General features: G+C 38.6%; 2 long non-coding RNA genes across 7 annotated transcripts in view; one reads left to right on the top strand and one right to left on the bottom strand.

Moving 5' to 3' along the window:
- The window catches only part of LOC102121715 (uncharacterized), a 212,297-nt gene that overhangs the window by 26,086 nt on the left and 168,100 nt on the right, over positions 1–18,111 (bottom strand). The window lies entirely within an intron of this gene.
- LOC135968149 (uncharacterized) lies at positions 13,054–17,842 on the top strand. The gene is made up of 3 exons (XR_010582682.1): positions 13,054–13,192; positions 16,893–16,995; positions 17,729–17,842. It is a non-coding gene; the product is annotated as an uncharacterized lncRNA (long non-coding RNA).

Raw genomic sequence — 18,111 nt, forward strand, 5'->3', positions numbered from 1 at the left:
ATAGCTTCTAATCGTTACCAGATTGATTCTCAGAACAGAGCTCCTGATTGAAATGTAGGCCACATCCCCTTGTGAAAGAATCATGTGACACAGCCGAAGTATACTTTATAAATATTCTTTTAAGCATTGCTCAAAAGAGGTGTGGATTCACTTAGTCAGCTTACTGTGCTGTGGGGAAGGGAACTATCTGGGCATTCCAGAGACATACAGCACTGGCTGTAGGTGCACTGGCTCCAGGTAAATAAAGGCACCCCTGTGGTGGGACAGTCACAGTGGAGCACAAAGGTGGTGTGTTACTCCATTTTCATACTGCTGTAAAAACTGCCTGAGACTGGGCAATTTATAAAGGAAAAAGGCTTCATTGCCTCACAGTTCAGCATTGCTGGGGAGGCCTCAGGAAACTTAAAATCATGGCAGAAGACGAAGGGGAAGCAAGGCACCTTCCTCACAAGGTGGCGGGGGAAATGCCGAGCGAAGGGAGAAGAGCCTCTAATAAACCATCAGATCTCATGAGCACTCACTCACTATCATGAGAACAGTATGGGGAAACCACCCCCATGATTCAATTACCTCCATCTGGTCTCTCCCTTGACACCTGGGAATTATGGGGATTACAAATCAAGATAAGATTTGGGTGGGGACACAAAGCCTAACCATACCAGGTGGTCAGGTGATGAGTGGAGTTTTGGCAGAGGTTTGGATCACGGTGGTTATTTCCTCAGTTCCTAAATATAATTTGAGCAGCTGTACTTGGTGATTGACAGAACCCCCATATTGACTCTCTGAACCAAGGAGTGAGGACTGTCACAGTAGGGAGAGAAAAGTCAATGCCATGAAATAACTCTGCTCTAAGGATTGTACACAGAGAGCGGTACTGTGTCTCTGGACAAACCACAGAGATTGTGACCACAATCAAGGGTTAAAAATGCAAGAATGGTGATTCATCTCAGACTTCTACTTAACTTTCCTGCTTTCCTTTGCAGTAAATAATGATTTTAGAGATTCTAACTACACATATAATTAAAGTAACCAGAGATTATTCCAATATTAGTTGTTGTTTCAGATGTGGTAGCTTAATGGAGAAACTCAGTATAGGTCCTTAACCCTGCACTTAATCTGGAAAATATTCATTTTTCCCCCGACCAATTTACAAGAATCCATAGAAACAGCCCTAGGCTAGGCTGTAAAAGTTTTCACCACAGAGCATTTCACTGCTCTACTTCATTAATGATGCCACGTTAATTGAACCCGATGAGCAGGAAGTAAAGAAGGCTTAAAATGCCTTAGTAGAAAACATAAATGCCAATGTGGTGGTGGGGATAAACCCTGTGAAAATTCAAAAGCCCAGCAGCTTGCAGAAATGTGAGTTTCCAGGCATCTGAAGTATGTTTAATCTACCCCTCTGTCTTACTCCATTTGGACTGCTATAACAAAGTACTGTAAACTGAGAAGCTTACCAACAATAGAAATTTATTTCTCCAAGTTCTGGAGGCTGGGAAGTCCAAGATAAAGACACTGGCAGCATCAGCACCTGATTAGGGCTTGGTTTCTGATTCATAGGTGGCATTGTCTGGCTATGTTTTTACATACCAAAAAGACAACAGCATGCTCCCTTAGGCCTCTTTTTTAAGGACGCTAATTCCATTTATGAGGGTTATGCCCACATGACCTAATCAATTCCCAAAGACTCATCTCCCAGTACATCACACTGGGGGTTAATATTTCAACATATGCATTTTGGGGGTGAAGGGCACAAACATTCAGATCATAGCACCCTCCAAAGTGGAAGATAAGGTACTGCATGTTGCATCTCCTGTTACTAAAATGTGGCACATTACAGGTTTAAAAAAATTTGTAGGTACCATATAACATGTTCTTGAAGCCCACCCAATCAATTTACCATTTATCTCCTTAGGCCACAATTTTGAGTGAGACATAGAACAAGAAAAGGCTCTGCATGAGGCCCAGGTTGGTAAAGCTTCTTTTATATCTGGGCCTTGAAATCCAGAATATCCCATGGTAACCGAAGCACTTATGGCAATTGGGATTCTCTTCAGAGCCTCCAGAAAACTCCAACAGGATAGGATCATACCAGTACAGGCCCCTAGATGTTTGGCAAAACAGTCATCTGCTTTTGTGCATATACCCATGTTCCTGAGTTCCACTAGAGATTCAATGTATGTCCTATAGGACTTTAAGTAACTCTTGCCTATCATGAGAGGATGATACCATGAGACTGGGTGTACTCAACAGCAATCCATCATGGTGTGGAAATAATATCAAGGAGACCAGGCTTGAGCAGATCTGGGAGTTCCAAATAAGTGTGCATGAACTTCTGGCTTGAATGTATTTCTCCTCCCTTTCAATCTATACACGTGGCCTTGTGTGGATTTCCATATGAGCATCTGACTGAGGAATAAAAACGTGGGCCTCTGCAGAATAGTGAACACTCAATGTGATGTAGACTGCTGCACGTTATAGCCCTCTCAATAATGTGCCTGAAAAGTAATGGCAAGGGCAAATCTTCCCAGGAGGCAGAATTTCTAGTTGCAAAGTTAATTGTTCATTTTACTTGGATTGAAAAGTGGCAAGAGTTATGACTCCATATTGATTCATGGTCAACGGCTATAGGCTGAATAGTTAGGAATTTAGGAAGAACAAAATTTCATGATTGTCATGAGGAAATATGAGAAAGGTGTATGTCAATGGACCTGCCAGATAAAGTACAGAGTGGGAAGACTGTTTGTCAAAGGGCATTTGTCTACTCAGGTGTAAAAAAAAAAATGCCCAGGAGTTCTCACCAGCTTCTGTCCCCAGCCACCCAATATGTAATCAATGGGCCAAAGTACAAAATGTCTTTGATGGCAGAAATGGGTACTATTTATAGACTCCATACATTGACTCACCCTTACTGAGGCTGCTCTGAAGACCGCCACTGTTCTGTTCAATAGTTAATAGCCAAGAGCAGAGACAAATTTTCTTGGTCCCCAATATAACATCATGCCTAGAAGGGCTAGCCACTCATTTTTCAGCAGGTTGATTATTTTGGACTTTCCATTAGTGAGAAGGTAGCATTTTGTCCTCATTGGAATAAACTTGTATTGTGGAGATGGGTTAACTTTCCCTATGTTTAATGCTTATGCCAAGACCAACATCCAGTGGATATACAAAAGGCCTTATTAATTGCCCTGGTATAGCATCAACTGTTGCTTCTGATGAAGGAACACATTTTATAGCAAAGAAGTATGGCAATAGGTTCAGGCCCTAAAATTATCCAGTCTTACCTTGTATCCCATTATTAGGAGGAGCTATCGTGATGGGTTTATTTAATTGCCCACTGAGAAATCTGTTTTAACACGAGTTGAGAAATCACATCTGAAAAGTTTGAATTACTGTCTTACAAAATGTGATACATGATTTAATAAGAGATTAATATATGGTGTCATACTCTCTTGTTTAATCACAAAAAACTATGTAATTATTTCCCTCTATTACATTTCCATTCACTAAATAACTGTGCATTCCATTCCATTATTGAAATATCTATGCATTTTAGGCTTTTCTGACTATACTCTGAGTAAGACAATATTTCCCCCTGTAATTTTGATTTTCATTTCTCATAATCAATAATGTTGACCAATTTTTATATACCTGTTTGTCATTTGTATATCTTCTTTTGATAAATGTCTAGTCAGATCTCTTGCCCATTTTTAAACAGAATTATTAGATTTATTCCTTTAGAGTTGTTTGTGCTTCATATATATTTCAATTTCTAATCTCTTGTCAGATGAGTAGCTTGAAAATATTTTCTCCCATTCTGTGAGTTATCTCTTCACTTCATTGATTGTTTTCTTTGCTGTGCAGGTTTTTTGTTGTTGTTTGTTTTGTTTTGTTTTTGAGACAGGGTCTCACTCTTTTTGCCCAGACTGGAGTGCAATGGCACAATATTGGCTCCCTGAAACCTTTGCCTCTCAGGTTCAAGCAATGCTCCCGCATCAGCCTCCCAAGTAGCTGGAATTACAGGTGCCCGCCACCACCTGGACTAATTTTTGTGTTTTTAGTAGACACTGGGTTTCACCATATAGGCCAGGCTAGTCTCAAACTCTTGACCTCAGGTGATCTGCCCATATCAGCCTCCCAAACTGCTGGGATTACAGGTGTGAGCCACCGCACCTGGCCTGCTGTGCAGAAGCTTTTTAACTTGATGTGACTTCATTTTTTCATTTGTCATTTTTTGCTTTGGTTGCCTGTGCTTGTGGGGTATTACTCAAGAACTCTTTGCCTGCTCCAGTGTTCTAGAAAGTTTTCTCAATATTTTCTTGTGTAAGTTTTATACTGTCAGGTCTTAGATCTTAGTCCTTAATCCATTTTAATTTGATTTTTGTGTATGGTGACAGGTAGGGGTCTAGTTTCATTCTTCTGCCTATGGAAATCCAGGTTTTCTAGTACCATTTATTGAAGAGACTGTCCTCCTCCCAATGCATGTTCTTGGCACCTTTGTCTAAAATAAGATCACTCTAGATGTATGGACTTGTTTCTGGGTTCTCTGGGCTATTCCACTGGTCTCTGTGTCTGATTTTATGCCAGTACTCTGCTATTTTGGTTACTATAGCTTTGTAGTATAATTTGAAGTCAAGTAATATAATTTCTCCAATTTTGTTCCTTTTGCTCAGGGTGGCTTTGACTATTCTGTATTTTTTGTGGTTCCGTATAAATTTTAGGAATTTTTTTTCTATTTCTTTGAAGAATGTCAATGGTATTTTTACAGGGATTGCATTAAATCTGTACATTTCTTTGGGTAGTAAGGATATTTTAACAATATTAATTATTCTAATTTATGAACATAGAATATCTTTCCATTTTTTGTATCCTCTTCAGTTTGTTGCATCAAGGTTTTATAGTAGAGATCTTTCACCTCTTTTCCTTGCAGAGGTCTTTCACTTCTTTGGTTAAGATTATTAATAGATGTTTTATTTTATTTATAGCAGTTGTAAACAAATATTATTTTTATTTCTTTCTCAAATTGTTCGCTGTTGGCATATAAAAATTTACTAATTTTTGTATGTCAATTTGGTATCCTGCAACTTTACTGATTTTTTTTCTCAGTTCCTATAGTTTTTTAATTGAGTCCTTAGGTTTATGCAAATATAAAATCCTATCATTTGGAAGCAAGGATAATTTGACTACTTCCTATCCAATCTGGATGCCCTTTGTCTGATTGCTCTAGCCTCTTATCTTATTGCTCTACTAGGGACTTTCAGTACTTTGTAGAGTAACAGAGGTAACTGTAGGCATCACTGTCATGTTTTAGATCCTAGAAGAAAGGCTTTCAGATTTCAACTATTCAGTATGATACTCACTGTGGGTCTGTCATACAAAGCTTTTATTACGTTGAGGTGTGTTTCTTCTATATCCAGTTTTTTAAGGATATTTTATCATGAAGGGATGTTGAATTTTATCCAATGCTTTTTCAGCATCAATTGAAAAGATCAGTTTTTGCCCTTCATTCTGTTGATATAATGTATCACATCGATTGATTTGCATATGTTGAGCCATACTTGCATACATGAGATAAATTCCACTTGATGAAGGGTCTTTCTAATGTATTGTTGAATTCAGTTTGCTATTATTTTGTTGAGAATTTTTGCATCAATGTTTATTATAGATATTGGCATGTAGTTTTCTTTTGTTTTTGATGTGTCTTTGTCTGGTTTTGTTATCAGGATAATACTGGCCTCAGAGAATGAGTTTGGAAATACGCTCTCCTCTTATACTTTTCAGAACAGTTGCAGTAGGATTGGTATTAGTGCTTCTTCAAATGTGTGCTAGGATTCAGCAGTAAAACCATAAGGTTCTTGGATTTTCTTTACTGGGAGCCTTTTTATTACAGCTTTGATCATGTTAATTGTTATTGGTCTGTTTAGGTTTTAAATTTCTTCATGTTCCATTGTGGTAGGTTGTATGCATCTAGCAATTTATCCATTTCTTCTAGATTTTCTAATTTATTGGCATATGGTTACTCATATTAGCCACTAACGATCTCTTGAACTTCTGTGGTATCAGTTGTGATGTCTCTTTTTCATCTCTGATTTTGTTTATTTGGGCCTTATCTCTTTTCTTCATAGTTTCTCTAGGTAGAAGCTGTCAATATTGTTTAACTTTTCAAAACACAAACTTTTCATTTTGTTGATCTTTAGTATTATTTATTTGTTTCACTTTTATTTATTTTTGCCCTAATCTTTATTATTTCTTTTCTTCTACTAACTTTGGGTTTGGTTTGTTCTTGCTTTTCTAGTTTTTTAAGATGCATCATTAGGTTGTTTATATGAAGTTTTTCTTCTTTTTTGATGTAGGCTCTTACCATAATACATTTCCCTTTTAGTACTTCTTTTGCTGTTTCCCTCCCTTAGGTTTTGTTATGTTGTGTTTCCATATTAATTTGTTTCAAGAAATTTTTCAATTTTCTTCTTATTTTTTTCATTGACCCACTGGTCATTCAAGAGCATATTGTTTAATTTCCATGTGTTTGTATAGTTTCCAAACTTCCTCTTCTTATTGATTTCAAGTTTTATCCCATGTGGTCAGAAAAAATGCTTGATATTATTTCAAATGTTTTAAATGTTTTAAAACTTGTTTTGCGACCTAACATATGGTCTATCCTTGAGAATGACTATGTTCTGAGGAAAATAATGTGTGTTCTGCAGTGGTTGGATGAAATTATTCTGTAAACATCTGCTAGATCCATTTGGTCTATAGTGCAGATTAAGTCTGATGTTTCTTTGTTGATTTTCTGTCTGGATGATCTATCCAATGCTAAAAGTGTGATGTTAAAGTCTCCAGATATTATTGTACTGAGGTCTATCTCTCTCTTTAGCTTTAGTGTTGGGTGCATATATATTTATAATTGTTATATCATTTTGCTGAATTGACTCCATTAATATACACTGACCTACTTCATCTCTAATGATTTTTGTCTTGAGATCTATTCTGTCTGATATACGTGTACCCACTCCTGGCCTTTTAGGGTTTCATTGGAATAGAATACCTTTTTTCATCCCTTTATTTTCAGCCCATTTGTCTTTATAGGTGAAGTGTATTTCTTATAGGCAATGGATTATTGGATTACTGCATCTTTTGATTGAGGAATTTAGCTCATTTACTTTCAATGCTATTTTTAAGTAAGGACTTACTTCTGTCATTTTGTTATTTGTTTTCTGATTGTTTGTGGTCTTCTCTTACTTTTTTCTTCCTTCCTGTCTTCCTGTAAGTGAAGCTGCTGTTCTCTGGTGGTAGGATTTAATTTCTAACTTTAGTTTTTGTGTGTAAATGTTTTTGGATTTGACCTTACTGTGAAACTTGCAAATACTGTCTCACAACCCATTATCTTAAGCTGATAACAACTTAACACTGTTTGTATAAAGATATAAACAAGCAAAAAGAAAACTAATAAAAACTATGCACTTGACTTCTTCTGCTTTTTAACCTTTTGTTGTTTCTATTTATATCTTATTACACTGTCTATGTCTTGAACAGTTGTTGTAGTTGTTAATTTTTATTGGATCATCTTTTAATTTTTCTGTGTGAGATAAGTTATAACAATCTGTGATTTTCTGTGTACTTAATATTATCAGTGAGTTTTGTACCTTCAGATGATTTCTCATTGCTCATTAACATTCTTTTCTTTATTAAAATACTCCCTTTAGCATTTCTTGTATGACAGGTCTGCTGTTGACAAAATCCCTCAGCTTTTGTTTGTCTGGGAAACTATTTCCTCATGTTTGAAAGACATTTTTCATTAAATATACTATTCTAGGTAAAAGTTACTTTCCTTCCACACATTAAATATGTCATGCCATTCTCTCCTGGCTTATAAGGTTTCCACTAGGAAGTGTGCTGCCAGACATATTGGAGCTTCTTTGTTTATTATTTGTTTCTCTTCTCTTGCTGCTTTTAGGATCTTTTATCTTTGACCTTTAGGGGTTGGATTATTAAATGTCTTAAGATAGTCTTATTGGGGTTAAATCTGCTTGGGGTTCTATAACGTTCTTATACTTGAAATTTGATATATTTCTCTAGATATGGAAAGTTCTCGGTTACTATCTTTTTGAATAAATTTCCTACCCCACACTCTTTCTCTACCTCCTCTATAAGACCAACAACTTAGATATGCCCTTTTGAGGCTATTTTCTAGATCTTGTAGATGTGTTTCATTCTTTTTTATTCTTTTTTCTTTTGTCTCCTCTGACTGTATACTTTCAAATAGCCTGTCTTCAAGCTCACTAATTCTTTCTTCTGCTTGATCAATTTTGCAATTAACAGATGGATTCCTTCTTTAGTATGTCAATCGTATGTTTCAACTCCAGAATTTTTGCTTGACTCTTTTTAATAATTCCTGTCTTCAATTTATCTGATAGAATTCTGAATTTATTCTCTGTTTTATCTTGAAATTCTTTGAGTTTCCTCAAAACAGTTATTTTGAATTTACTGTCTGAAAGCTTACACATTTCTGTTTCTGAAGGATTGGCCCCTGATATATTTAGTTTGCTTGGTGAGGTCATGCTTTTCTGGATGGTCTTGACGCTTGTGAATGTTCATTGGTGTCTAGGCATTGGAAGGTTAGGGTTTTATTTTATTTTATTTTTAGACCAGGTCCATTCTTTCACCTAGGCTGGAATGCAATGGTGTGATCATGGCTCACTGTACCCTCGGTGTCCTGGGCTTTAGCAATCCTCTCACCTCAGCCTCCTGAGTAGCTGACACTGCAGGCATACACCAACATGCCCAGCTAACTTTTGTATTTTTTGTAAAGCAGGGTTTTGCCATTTTGTCCAGCCTGGTCTCAAATTCCTGAGCTCAAGCAATCTGCCCTTCCTCAGCCTCCCAAACTGCTGGGATTATAGGCATGAGTCACCACACCTTATTTTATTCTTTGCATTCTGGACTTATTTGTACCTATCATTCTTCAGATGGCTTCTTAGGTATTTCAAAGAATGTGTGTGTTATGATCTAATCAATATCTGCATTAGGGAACATCCCAAGACCAGTAACACTGGTTCTTGCCGATCCATAGAGACACCACCTTGGTGGTATATCGTTTTGCTGTGTCTCCACCCAAATCTCATCTTGAATTGTAGCTCCCACGATTCCCACATGTTGTGGGAGGGACCTGGTGGGAGATAATTGAATCATGGGAACTGGTCTTTCCCTTGCTATTCTTGTGATAGCGAATAAGTGTCAGAAAATCTGATGGTTTTATAAAGGCGAGTTTCCCCGCACAACTTCTCTTCTCTTGTCTGTCACCCTGTAAGACGTCCTTTGGTCTTCCATCATGACTGTAAGGCCTCCCCAGCCACGTGGAACTGTGAGTCCATTAAACCTCTTTCTTTTGTAAATTGCCCAATCTTGGGTATGTCTTTATTAGCAGGATGAAAATGGACTAATAAAGTAAATTGGTATGGTAGAGTGGGGTGCAGCTGTAAAGATATCCAAGCAACTTTGGAACTTGGTAACATGTAGAAGTTGGAACAGTTTGAAGGGCTCAGAAGAAGACAAGAGAATGTGGGAAAGTTTGGAACTTCCTAGGGATATGTTGAATGGCTTTGAACAAAATGCTGTTAGTGACATGAACAATAAGATCCAGGCTGAGGTGGTCTCAGATGTAGATGAAGAACATGGAAAATTGAGCAAAGATGACTCTTATTATGTTTTAACAAAGGGACTGGCAGCATTTTGCTCCTGCCCTAGAGATTTGTGGAACTTTAAAATTGAGAGATGATTTAGGGTATCTGGCAGAAGAAATTTCTCAGCAGCAAAGCATTCAAGAGATGATTTGGGTGCTGTTAAAGGCATTCTGTTTTAAAAGAGAAACAGCATAAAAATTTGGAAAATTTGCAACCTGGCAATGTGAAGAAAAGAAAATACCATTTTCTGAGGAGAAATTCCAGCCAACTACAGGAATTCGCATACATAAACAAGGAGCCAAATGTTAATTTCCAAGAAAATAGGGCAAATGTCTCCAGGCATGTCAGAGACCTTTGTGAAAGCCCCTCCCATCACAGGAAAAAAATGGTTTCATGGGCCAGGCCCAGGGTCCCTCTACTGTATGCAGTCTAGAGACTTGGTGCCCTGTGTTCCAGTTGAGCTAACCATGACTAAAAGAGACCAACGTACAGCTCTAGCCATGGCTTCAGAATGTACAAGCTCCAAGTCCACGTAGTGTTGGGTCTGCAGGTGCACAGAAGTCAAGAATTGAGGTTTGGGGCTGGGCACAGTGGCTCACACCTGTAATCCCAACAGTTTGGGATGCTGAAGCAGGCAGATCACCTGAGGTTAGGAGTTTGAGACCAGCCTGGCCAACATGGTGAAACCCCATCTCTACTAAAAATATAAAAATCAACTGGGCATGGTGACAGTACCCTGTAATCCCAGCTACTCAGGAGGCTAGGGCAGGAGAATCACTTGAACATGGGAGGTGGAGGTTGCAGTGAGCTGAGATTGCACCACTGCACTCCAGCCTGGACAACAGAATGAGACTTCGTTCCAAAAATAAAAAAACCTGAGGTTTGTGAACTTCTGCCTAGATTTCAGAGAATGAATGGAAATGCCTGGATGTCCAACCAGAAGTTTGCTGAAGGGGTGGGGCACTCATGGGGAACCTCTGTTAGGGAAGTGAGGAAGGGAAACGTGGGAATGGCAACCCCACGGAGAGTCCCCACTTGGGTGCTGTCTAGTATGAGAACAGGGCCACCATCCTCCAGACTCCAGAATGGTAGATCCACTGACAGCTTGCACCATGTGCCTGGAAAAGCCACAAACACCCAAGGCCAGCTTGTGAAAGCAGCCAGGAGGGAGGCCATACCCTGCAAAGCCACAGGGGTGGAGCTGACCAAGACATGGGAACCCACCTTTTGCATCAGTGTGACCTGGATGTGAGACATGGAGTCAAAGAAATCATTTTGAAGCTTTCATATTTGACTGTCCCATTGGATTTCAGACTTGCATGGGGCCTTTAGGCCCTTCTTTTTGGCCAACTTTTCTCCATTTGGAATGGGTGTATTTATCTAATGCCTGTACCCCTGTTGTATCTAGGAAGTAACTAACTTGCTTTTGATTTTACAGGCTCATAGGTGGAAGGCACTTGACTTGTCTCAGATGAGACTTTGGATTGTGGACTTTTGAGTTAATGCTGAAATGACTTAAGACTTTAGGGGTCTGTTGCGAAGGCATGGTTGGTTTTAAAATATGAGAACATGAGATTTGGGAGGGGCCAGGAGTGGAATGATATGGTTTGGCTCTGTCCCCACCCAAATATCATCTTGAATTGTAGCTCCCATAATTCCCATGTGTTGTGGGAGTGACCTAGTAAGAAGTGATTGAATCTTGGGGGTGGGTCTTTCCTGTGCTATTCTCGTGACAGTGAATAAGTCCCACAAGAGCTGATGGCTTTATAAAGGGAGTTTCCCTGCACAAGTTGTCTTCTCTTGTCTGCTGCCATGTGACATGTGCCTTTCACCTTTGGCCATAATTTTGAGTCTTCCCTAGGCAGGTGGAATTGCCAGTCCACAAAACTTCTTTCTTTTGTAAATTGCCCAGTCTCAGGTGTGTCTTTATCAGCAGTGTGAAAATGGACTAAAACAGTGGTCTTGGTTAAGAAACAAAAGAATTTTCTAGATTACCAGACAGAGACTTTTATTCTCTTCCTCCACTTTCTCCCAAACAGAGTCTACCTGTCTGTGCTAAACTACCTGGAGCTAGGGGTAGAGCAACATAAGCACCCCTGTGGCCACCAATAGTGGGAGTTTACTGGGTCAGAACCAAAACCAGGAAAGTCCTGGTTCTCATCCTCAGCCTGCAGTGACTACTGGCTGACTACCACCTATGTTCACTGAAAGCTCAAGGGCTTTACAATCTGCAGGTGGCAAGGCCAGCCATACACGTGTCCTTCCCTTCAGGTAACAAGTTGGTCCAGGTAAGGCTGGTTCAGAGATGTCAGCCAGGAGCTAAATACTAGAGTCAAAAGCCTTAGAAATCTGCCTGTTGTTCCGCTCTACTGAGGCTGAGCTGGCACTCACACCATGAGACAAAGTCCTTCCCGCTCTTTCCTTCCCTTTCCACAGCCAGAGGATCCTCACCCCATGGCCACTGCCACCACAGACCCACAGGGAGTACTACCAGGCTACCACTGATGTTGCAAGCTCTCTTCAGTTAGCTTGTGGAGACTATTGCCTGGTCTGGGATTCACCCTTCAGTGCAGTGGGGCTCCCTTTTGGCCCAGGGAAGGTTCAGAAATGCTATCTAAGAGCCGAAACCTAGAATTGGGGACACCGGAAGCCCACTCAGTGCTCTAAACCACCGTGGCCAAACTGGTGCCTAAAGTGCAATACAAAGTCTACTTTACTTTTCCCTTCACTCTTCTCAGACAGAAGTCTCTCCCCATAGCCAGCACAGCTCAGTATGTCAGAGTTACACCCTTCTCTTCAAGGCAGCAGGTTCCCTTCTGGCCCAGGGTATGTATAGAAATTTTATCTGGTAGCTGGAACCTGGAATGGGGCCCTCACAACTTTGACTGGTATCTTCTTTCACTGTGGATGAGCTAGTATCCAAGATGTAAGACAAAGTCTTCTTTAATCTTTCCTTTCTTCTCAAGTGGATGCAAGGGGTCTCTTTTGAAGCCATGAGCTGTGCTGCCTGGAGCTGTGGAAGCGGGTGTGCAAGCACTCCCTTAGCCCGCAGGCTAGTGTCTCAGTAGGTCATGTGCCCTCCAAGTTCACTGGCTCTGAGCCCTGCTCAGCACAAGGATTTGTCTGGGAATTGCAGTCCTTGTGTCCCAGATTGCCTTTCAGGTTTATTTATGGCCCCAGGGCACGTTAGCACACAGCGGCAAGGCTTGCCAGAACTCAAGTTCCCACTGCTGGGATCAGCAATTTCCTTCTAGTTAGGGCTGCTCTACATGCTCCCTCTGTGGACAGGTGTCTGCTGAGTTCAACCTAGTTTTGCTTTTTGCTGTGACAGGGCAGCCCTGAGCTCAATGTAAAGTCTCACAATCACCGCAATCTTCCTCTCCCAAGTGTACAGATTCTCTCTTTGTGCCATGCAGCTGCTGCTGTGGATTGAGGGAGGGGTGGCATCAGTAACCAAAGACTATCTTTCCTAGCCCTCAATGCCTCTTTCCATGATATGAAGTTAAAACAAGGTACGGTGAGTGCCCACTTCAGTTTTGGTTCTTCTGAAGGTGCTTGTTTGGGTGTAGATTGTTGTTAAATCTGGTGTTCCTGCCTGCGGGATGATCAGCAGAGCCTTCTATTCAGCCATCTTGCTCCACCTTCTCTGCTCCGAATTCCCAATCCAGGATTTATCAGCAACCATATGACCATAGGTTATTGACTATATACTCAAATTATCTCCTATTGTTGCCACTATGCTTTTGGTGTTAAGCTAAATAGTTTTTTCCTGCTTTCTTAGTGATATATTTTCAACTAATTTATTGTTAGTCTTAGAGTTTTTTTCCAATTATTAGCTTTCATACAGCAGAGTCACCGCAAAATAGAATTTTATAAATAAAACTGTGTCTATCATCTAAAGTGTGCTTATATCATGGAAGGGCAAGGTTGTTGCTTACTGGTTTCTGCACTTTAGCACACATGCAAATACTTGTTAGTATATCGTTTGAGTAAAAAGGACAGTATTATAGAATAACCTATAATTTTGAAGGTAAATAAGGAGGACATAGCCTGTTAAGTGCACTGAAATTTGTAAATTGGGTAATTATTCACAATGGGCAGGGACACATTTAAACACTAGTGCAGGCTTATTAGTCTGAAGGGCAAGGCAAAGTAATATCACCTGCTGTTAGTTTACAAAAAACAGAGAGCTTTGAGAAGTTGAAATATTTGCATCATGAATAGTTGAAGTCAAGTACTGTAGAAGACAAAAAGAGAAAAGTGAAAAGTCACAGAAATTAGGAAAAAAATTATATTATTGTATAAGAATAACTATTTAATATCTAGCGACCCAGAAAGTTTAAAGTGTTTGTCCCCTTATATGACAATGTATTAAAAAATATTATCTTTACCTTCTGTAAGTGAACAGAATCTAATTTTTATATTTTGCTTTGGCAAAGCCTATGCATCTATTTAATTTTATTTCAAGCATTTAAAGGACAGATTGCTATAGATATGTGGTAGAAATATTAAGAAAGGCAGTTCGGACTTTAAAAGACTGCTTCTAAGGTCTTAATTTAGGGGCCAGTGTAAGGCAAATTGCCCAAAAGACTAAATTTCCATCTAAATTAAATTCCTTTCAAAATAACAAGAACAACAAAGCTTAAATTACTGCAAAGGGAACAATAGTTTGATTACAAAGTCTTTGAGAGTACTATTTTGGAAGTGGTGTCTAGAGCCAATATCTGCCATGCAGCACCCACCTCCGCCTCAGCTGTTCAGTACTGTTCATAAAACCCAGGCACTAGGAAGGAAGTTAACCCTTCAGGATTTTTCATCAGTGTGCTGCCAAGCCTGATTTCTTTATGTTAAATTTTTTAACAAAATAGGATTATTAGAAAACAAAAGGTTTTAGTTGACTATTTCCTACTCACTAAACCTCCTCCCAGGAATTACTGGCAGAATGAATGAAAGTGGAAAAAATTAACATTTCTCTAGGGACTATAGATTTTTTTTCAGTAATTCTTTACATATTGAATTAAATATACTTTTCATTAAGAAATTTGGCAGAACACCAACATGGCACAGGTATACATATGTAACAAACCTGCACGTTATGCACATGTACCCTAGAACTTAAAGTATAATAATAATAAAAAATAAATAAATAAATAAATAAAAAGAAATTTGGAAAAAAGAACTCACAATGATTAATAAAGGCCCAAGATCACGTACCTGAAATGTAACAGAGTTGAAATTCAGATCTGTAATAATTTGAAGTCTGTAATCTTTATGTTAATATTTTTTGATGTTATAAAGTATATATGTATTTACAAAATATCATACATGTGTTATATTTGTATGACATGTCCATAACATGTATATACATATACTTAAAGAATAATATTAAATGATACATTTGTACCTACCACTCGGTTTAAGAAATTAAAATTATCAGTGTTTTTGAAGACTCCTGAATATTGAAATTGCATTCACTCTTTCTTCATTCAGTGTAACAAATAGCTTCAGTTTTGTTTTAGTCATTTTTTCCTATTTTATATTTCACCAAATGTTTAATCCTTAAACTGCATATTCTACACCTAGATCTGTTTTTAAGTGATATAAGTGCTTTATCTATTTTCATTGTCATATTGTACTCCATTTTCTGAACATATAATTTTTGCATTCTTGAACATTTGGACTGTTTACTTTTTTCTTTCCATTTTTACTGTAAACCATGCTGCCAAGAACATTCTAGTAGATGTCACTTTGTACACATCTGTAACAGTGCTTTGGTGAATATACATATTATTGGAATTGCAAGGTCAGAGAATATGTACAACTTTAACCACACATCAATGCAAAACTGAAAATTTGGAAGAAGCAGTATACAATCTCAGAAACAGAAAAATAGTTTTATTTATTTCGTATCCTCACAAACACTTGGCTTTAAAGGACTTTTTATAATTTAGTAATTTGGTAGGTGTGAAAAAAATGTGTCACTGTTTTTCATTTTTATATTATTGGAATTAAATATTTTAAAAAATCTTTTCATATAATTTTCTTCTTTTTTTTTCTTTTACATTTGAGGATAGCCAAATGCTTATTTACATTTTTACCCATTTTTCTATTGAGTTGTTAACTTTTTCCTCAATGATTATCATAATTCTCTCTCTTTTTTTTTTTTTCTGAAACAGAGCCTAGCTCTGTCACCCAGGCTGGAGTACAGTGGCGTGATCTCAGCTCACTGCAAGCTCCTCCTCCTGGGTTCACACCATTCTCCTGCCTCAGCCTCCTGAATAGCTGGGACTAGAGGTGCCCGCCACCACGCCCGGCTAATTTTTTGTATTTTTAGTAGAGACATGGTTTCACTGTGTTAGCTAGGATGGTCTCAGTCTCCTGACCTCGTGATCCTGGCCTTGGCCTCCCAAAGTGCTCGGCTTAGAGGTGTGAGCCACTGCGCCTGGCTGATTATTATAATTCTTTATATCATAGATATTAAACTTTCTGCAGTCCCATATGCAGCAGGCTCTTCTCAGGCGTGAGTAGTGTTTTGTCTTGTTTTCTTAATTAAATTTTAATTTCAACTCAGTGTGGATTGACCTTCACCTGAGGGAAATAATACAGAGAGATCTTGCATACCCTTTACCTAATTTCCCTCTGTGGTAACATCTTGCAAAAATATACTACAATATTGTAACCAAGATATTGACATTGATACAGCCAAGATACAGAACATTTCCATAAAGGCATGGATTCTTCATGGTGTTCTTTTGTAACCACATCCAATTCCTACTTGCCCCATCCCCTTTTTAAGCCCTGGCAACTGGTGGTCTTTTCCCAGTTCCTATCATTTTGTCATTTCAAGAATGTTATATGAAGAGGACAGTGCTTCATGTTGCCTTTTGAATTGGCTTTTGTCACTCAGCATAATTACCTGTAGGTTCATTAAGTTTTTGTGTGTATCAGGAGCTCCTTCTGTCTTATTACTGAGTAGTGTTCTGTCGAATGGATGTATCTTATTTGTTTAATCATTTATCCATTGAATGTCCTCTGGGTTTTTTTCCTAGTTTTTGATTAATATAAATAAACCTACTATTAACATTTGAGTACAGGTTATTGTGTGAACCTGAGAACCTGTGTTTTTACTGCTCTGGGATAAACGATAAATGTCCAAGAATGTGATAACTGGGTTTTATGATAGCAGCATATTTAATTTTTTTTTTTTTTGAGATGGAGTTTTGTTCATCACTCAGGCTGGAGTGCAGTGGCACAGTGTAAGATGTGTCTTTCACCTTCCACCATGATTGTGAGGTCTCCCCAGCCAAGTGGAACTGTGAGTCCATTAAGCCTCTTTCCTTGATAAATTACCCAGTCTCAGGTATGCATTTCTCAGCAGCGTGCAAATGGACTAATACAACATGACGTGTAGATCATTTGAAATGTTTAAGACATAATTTGTGTCATAGCATGTGGTCATTTTTTTATACTTGTTTCTTTTTGTAATTCTCATAAGTGTTCTGAAGAGAAAGTTTACTCATTTTTTTGTGAACTGATTTACTGTAGTCTATCGTCTCAACTACTGTGAGAAATGAATTTAAAATATACCAATATAAGGATGGATTTGATCATTCCTCTATTTTGTTTTATACAGCCAATTTTATTTGACTGAATCACAGTTTGCTTCTTTCTTGGTTTGTGTTGTGCTTTCTTGCATGTCAGACCTTGTTTCTTGCACCTTTTCCTCTTTTTGAAACTATTTTTTTGGTGTTCCTTTAATGACAGCCTTATGGCAATTAAGGTTTTATTTTTCTGATTATTTCGCTGTTTTCTCCACATTCTGGAAATAAGAGTTTCCTTGGTATAAAATTCTAGGACAACAGTTGTTTTATATTGAAGTAGTAATTTCACTGGTTTTGAACTGGCTTCCAATATTGCTTTGAAAATCCTGTGTCTACTTGCAGCCTGTTATTCTCCGTATGATTTGTTAGGGTATCTGAATTACAAGTTTGGTATCTTCAGTAGGCAGAATAATGGTCTCCAAAAGATGCCCCTGTCTTAATTTCCAGAAACTGTAAATGTTTTATACGGCATGACAAAAGAAAACTGAAGTTCCAGATGGAATTAAGGTTGCTAATCCTTGAAATGTTAAGGTTATCCTGGGTTAATTGTGTGGGCCCAAGGTAAAGGCCAGGATCTTTTAAATGGAAAGATGAAGGCAGGAGAGTCCATGTCAGGGTGGAAGAGAACTATGCTGCTGGTGTTGAAGATGGAAAAGGAAACAGTGAGTCAAGGAACGTGGGCAATCTCTGAAAGCTGGGAGAAGGAAGGAAACGTTCTTTCCTACAGCCTCCAGAAAGAACGCAGCCCTGCAGACAGCTCAGTTTCAGCCCCATGAAGCCCCGTGAAGCCCTGTGAAGCCTCGTGAAGCCCCGTGAAATCTTGTGAAGCC

This window comes from Macaca fascicularis, chromosome 17 (genome assembly GCF_037993035.2).
Source record: "Macaca fascicularis isolate 582-1 chromosome 17, T2T-MFA8v1.1".
NCBI classification, from domain to species: Eukaryota; Metazoa; Chordata; class Mammalia; order Primates; family Cercopithecidae; genus Macaca; species Macaca fascicularis.